Here is a 5,796-nt window from a genome sequence, read left to right on the forward strand (position 1 = left end):
TCACCAGCAGCTGGAAAAAAAAAAAAAAAAGAGGGGAAATGATGGAAAAGCCAATAGCCTCCTTAAATAAGTGTAACAGCACCACTGGGCCTCGCCACAATGATCCTGTGCTTGCAGGTTGTATTTTTACCTCTTTTTTTTGCAGTGATATGTCAGGCTAAGCGTAGCGTAGATGACACTCAGCAGGTTCCAGAAAGACAAATAAACAAAAATTCCCTTGTAACCAATTTTTCTTTTTCCCATCAGAGAAAGCAAAGAGAAGTCGGTCTGCTGGAAACAAAATTTCATCCTGGGTGTATATGACTGCAAATGCTTAAAGATACTTTGTAGTTATAACTGCAGAAGAAATTGCCCTGCTATCTTTCCATTTCTCCTTGACACGCATCCAAAAGAACATCAATATTTCTGTTAAGACGTTGCCAGACTTGACTGCTGTGAAGCTGCTATTATTCTCCCCTTTCCTTTAATTATTTTCTTCTGTATATAGAAATTTGTTTTCCTCAGCTGATAAATATCATCAATTTAAGGAATGCTACTATCATATAACCGCATGAATATATTTAGCGTATAGAAAGTGTGTTCTCCCTTCGTCATTATAATAGGAATACAGCTTGATTTATAATAACGTTATTGTCTCCTGCAACCCATTCATTTTTTTCCAGTGCAAAGGCTGCAGGTGCTGAGAAGAGAGGAGGTGGCACTGCTGGAGCGTTCCACTGCTGCTTCTTGCTGGAGATTGCCTGGCTGGCACCCTGAGGCCCTCAGAACCTAGAGCGGGGTGTAAGGGTTTGAGGGCTGCTCCTACCCACCATGCCCATTGAGCTGCCGGTGCCTGAGCATCCTCCTTGGGGTCCCCACCATCGCCGTGGCGCAGCACCCCGCCCCACCACCCCATCAGAGCAGCTGGGATCAGCTCAGCCCGCTGCTGGAAGGGGTTCCTCTGCTTACTTTGCAGAGCAGAAGCTGCAAGCGCTGAGTTCCCCGGCTGCCGAGTCTCAGCTGAGGGAGGTGAGAGCTTCCCATCCTGCATCTGCTCCCCCAGCGGGCTCCTGCCTGAGCCTGTTTGCAGCCCCCAGCATGCAGAGTTCAGCTGCTCTGCGAGCAGGACCGAGGGATGGCATCATTCAGCTGAGCTCACTCCCCGGGCTGGCAGTGCTGCAGCGTGATGCTAGCTGCTGAAAAAGCCTCTCACTGTCTGGGACAGGGAAATTTCAGTCCCTGGCAGTGATGCACATGTGCACAGCGAGTTTGACATAATGAAATGAAAGCCAGATCAAGCTCCTCTGACAAACACACCTGTAATTTACCTCTGCTGCTCAGGGCATTATCCACCTGAGGAAATTTCCATTCTTCTCTACAGCTGCTGCTCACAAGGTGCTGTGCCTTTGCCAGAGCTCTCCAACAGCAACTCCAATATTTGCAAATTCTCAGTTGCAATTTTTCCCTGACTCCTGTGCTCTGGTCTGAGATGGCTGCTCAGAAACACACACAACTTGGTTTTTTCCCCCTCTTCCTTTTGTAAGGGAGGCATTTGTTTAATGAGACGCTGATGGATCTGGGCTGCCAGCTGGAATTGTCTCAGTGGCTTTGTGGGTTTCCAGCAGCAGCTTTTATTCTCAAGCTATGGTTCTCCAGCCCACAGTTCACATGGCAATCCGTGCTAAAGACCTTACGTGATTTCTGCCCCTCTTCTTCCAGTATCTCTTAGTGCTCTGAGGTCCTGGTGGTGCTGCAGCCCTGCTGCTGGCACTGCCCCACTGCTCTGCTCCCACCCACAGCATCCAGAGATGACATTTTCCACAACACATAGCAACAAATTTTGGCTCAGGTAGTAAATCTTAAAAAAGTCTTACCGTCATTTCTTGTATTTTTGACTCACCTTGAATATTCAGATGGAATTCAAAGTGCTTTGCAGTGTGCTGATTTTTTTTGTCTTTCATTTGTTCATTACCAGAGGCCTTTTTCCACTGACTATGTCCTGAAGCAATGCGTACGCATCAGGTACAGGGATGGCGTGATCCATGGCATTGTACGAAGCACCCCGATTTTGCTAAGGGAGACAGCTGTTGTGTGTCCTGGACCTATCTCCCTACAAGACAAAAGAAGATGCCCCAGGTGACAGCACCCAGCCACTGTCCGTGCATGGTCCCCATGCACTGCACCCTGCCCTGCCCTGGTGACAGCCACAGGGGATGTGATTTGCAGCCACTAGGTTAGGGCAAAGTCTGCCATGTGTTGGCTGGAAACTCCTGCTCTTCCATCTACATAAAAATGAATCACAGCCATCATGCTCATCTTCTCTATTCCTTCCAATTAAAAACTGCAGTCAAACTGTCCACATACTTAGGCCTCTCCATTTTTGCTCCAGTCGCTCCTATTCGTGGATATATGGACCATCAGTTATTAAAAAAGCCTTCTCTTCCTGATATAAATATTCACTAGATGCGGTTTCTTTTGTCTGCACAATAAATATCACGGGGAAGCTCACCAGGAAATTAGAGCGGAGCCTGCAGCTGCCTGTCCTTGGATGATGTACTGCGAACGAACCGCGTCCTGTGGGGATTATTCCCGTCCCCAAACATCATACTTCTTGTATCTGAACATCAAAATATGCTTTCTTCCAACTCCAGACAACGGTACCCATATAAATTTTCTAATGGATTTTCTGTTCAGCTGTCACCGTGGCTGATCCAGTAGACAGAAGTACATCTGCTACATCCACTCATATTAAAAGTGCCGTAACATTCCCACAGTTGCTTTGAATTCGGTTTGATGGCGTGAGATTTTAAGTAATACACAAAATCACGTATTAAGCACTTTCCTTTAAGCTCCTACAGCTGGTGTCATCCACCCAGACGTGTGCAAGGCCTGAGGTTCCACACCACATCCTTATCTCTACGTGGGAGAGATACAGGTTTGAAGGCTGGACTGGGTGGTGGGTATGGAGTTGGTGGGGCACTCACACCCCGAGGGTGGCAGTCAGGTGCTAGGGTGGGCTCGCAGGTGGCCATGAGGATGCTCTGAGGGCTGGAGCACCTCTCCTATGGAGACAGGCTGAGGGAGCTGGGGGTGTTCAGCCTGGAAAAGAGAAGGCCGTGGGGAGCTCAGAAGGTGTTAGCGTGTTCTTGAACAAGTTGTCCTTACCTTCAGGCGGGACGGTGGCACGGGGCTGAACGCTGGAGTGGTCTGGAAGGATAAAAGGGGATGTCTGCTCTCCATCCATCAGCAGCTACGCCGCATTCATCAGTGTCACAAAAGCTGTTCCCGGCTGCCATCGGGCCAGAGTTCTGTGCTGGGGCCGTTATATTGGTTTTGGATTGATTAGCTCTCGGTTGGTCTTTAGCTGTCTCGCAGAGGAATTACTGCACTATAATACAGTCTGTAATTACATGCTCACATGATATCTTTTCCATTCAATGCACAGGATGGAAATGTATGGAGAAGCATTAAGGTTGCAGGGACAAAAGTGAATTTGACCTTAAGGAGCTTGCATCTACAATCTAAAAAGCCTTCCTGTTGGCACAGCTTGTCAAAAACTCTGTTAATTACCCTGGAGGCCAGATTTGCCAGGCTGCACGTAGCAGCCAAGCAGGCAGCACTTCTGCCCTGAGAGCTGCATAAGTGGAATTCAGCCCTGCACACACTCAGGCAGAGAAGTTAAGTGAGAGCAACGCTACCAGCAGCCAGGAGGGAAGGGGACAGCCCTCAGGAGTGGGCATAGCATGGGAATATGCACATGCCCTTCCTCACACCTTTGCATGCACCTGAAGCATCCCCTGCTCGTGGCTGTGAGGAATCGTTTTCCTGGGACAGGGCAGATCTGTGCAGCCCCACAGCTGCACTCTCCATGCGCACATCCTGCTCCTCCCGTGGATGCGTTAATGCCAAGGACACCAGCTTTGCAGCAACACCATTCCACGTTTCTACAGCACCTAAGCCAAATTCTGACCCAGCTCTTCACCAATTGTCCTCCCACAGAGGCACTGCTGGCTCAGCACACAGTGCCACTGCTCAGCAGTGCTCCTGGACCACCAGCAAGCACTCAAGTATCACTCCTACCGCAGCTCATTACACTGAGATCCCATTTTCAAGGCCATTATCTTCATTTCTGTCATTCAAGGAGTGCTATAGACAGTCTCAGCTCTTAATGTTCCCGTGGGAAAACCAGCTGTGGCAACAGCCACGACAGGGCAAATACTCAACGGGGCTTCATAACACCAGGGTGCAGCGTGTTCAACTTTCATGTGTTGCATGCATGTACAATAATTCACTGCTGACATTACTGAAAAAGCTTCAAATGTATCATAAAAAACAATAGGCTGAGGTTTGTTAAGTTTGTTTTCCTGAGGGAGAAGGCAATTAAACCATCCATTGGAAAGTGTTAATATGTTCCATAATTATTAGTAGGCAGCCGGCAATGCCATTTTTCCAGCTCCTCACCAGGTATAATACAATAGCAGCACACTGCACTGCTGAACTCACTTGCAGTGAAGTTCTCCCAAGTAATTTTGCTTTGTGATCTGAGCAGAACTTTTCCTCAGAGTATCAGTAGCTGTGCCCATAACATTTGGACATCTCCTCAAAGCATACAAAGCTGTTAACTCAGCATGGAGGGGAATGCATGTCCAGACCACAGCAATGCCCAAGCCCTACCTGTGCCGAGGAACACATCCATCTGAACCCAGCACAACTGAAAGCTCCTTTATGATAGAACAACAAGGAAAAGAGAATTCTTGCAAAAAGAGATTCTTTTGGTACACCGCTCTTAGAGGACAGGAAGGGACCAAGCTCAGGAGTTTGGTCTCCTCTCACCTTTCCCATCTGGGCAGGGTAGGGGATACCCAGGCTGGGGAAGGTGTCAGGGCTGCAGATAAGCTGGGATCCTCTGCTGCCCCAGGCTCAGCCTGCATGCATGGGATGCAGTAAGAGGTGGCAACAGTCAGCTGTGTTACCCTGAGCAACCTGCACTAAGCCCGTGTCCTATACACCTACCCTTCGTGTACAGTGTATGCTATCTATCAAACATATCCTATAAGCTTCCGGATTTTCTCAGCTGCAATAAAGCAACCCTGTTTGTGTCACAGTAATATCCCGGAAATTATTACCCTTCAAAGAAAAATCAATGTTTTAAGTTATGTATTACTTAGGGGAAAAAATGTGAGCGAGGAACATTTGTCCATGTTATTTATTTCTGTTGCACTGCAGTGATGGTGGGTCGAGATAAGACCTCAGGTCTACATTATGACTAATATTTGGACTGACTGGAGTTAGATTAAGCCTAACTAACTGATTTTAGCACTAACATTTTAGGACTAACAGTTAAGGAGTAGCTTGAGGACTACGCAGCTCTTTGCTTCAGAGCACTGACGGTGAGTTTCATATCACGGGACTCTGTCACCTGTTTGCATGCACTTTCAGGCAGAAGCACGAAGCTTTTGTCAGGATTTGTGCAGAGTTTTCTTTTTATCCTGTCTTAAATCTGTTTATTCCCGTTCGTTGTTTTTTGTTGTTGGCATTTGGCTGTTCTGGAGGGTTTCTTTCATTCAAACAAAAGCTAAATGATTTAATTCTATTTTGCCGGTCATTATCTCCCATCAAAGCAGATTGCTTCCAGAGGAGAGGCTTTTTGCAGGACCCCTCAGCGCATCACTCTGCAGTTTTGGGCCAATGAGTGCAGAAACGCAGCACAAGAGCTTCAGCTCTAATCCTTCAGGGCTTGAGTGTTCAGAGCAGAACTAGATATGGTGTAGGGAGGGTGATTACTTTCCTACTCAATTTGTTTTTTTGACTTGCCAT

Source organism: Numida meleagris, chromosome 5 (genome assembly GCF_002078875.1).
Source record: "Numida meleagris isolate 19003 breed g44 Domestic line chromosome 5, NumMel1.0, whole genome shotgun sequence".
Classification (NCBI taxonomy): domain Eukaryota; kingdom Metazoa; phylum Chordata; class Aves; order Galliformes; family Numididae; genus Numida; species Numida meleagris.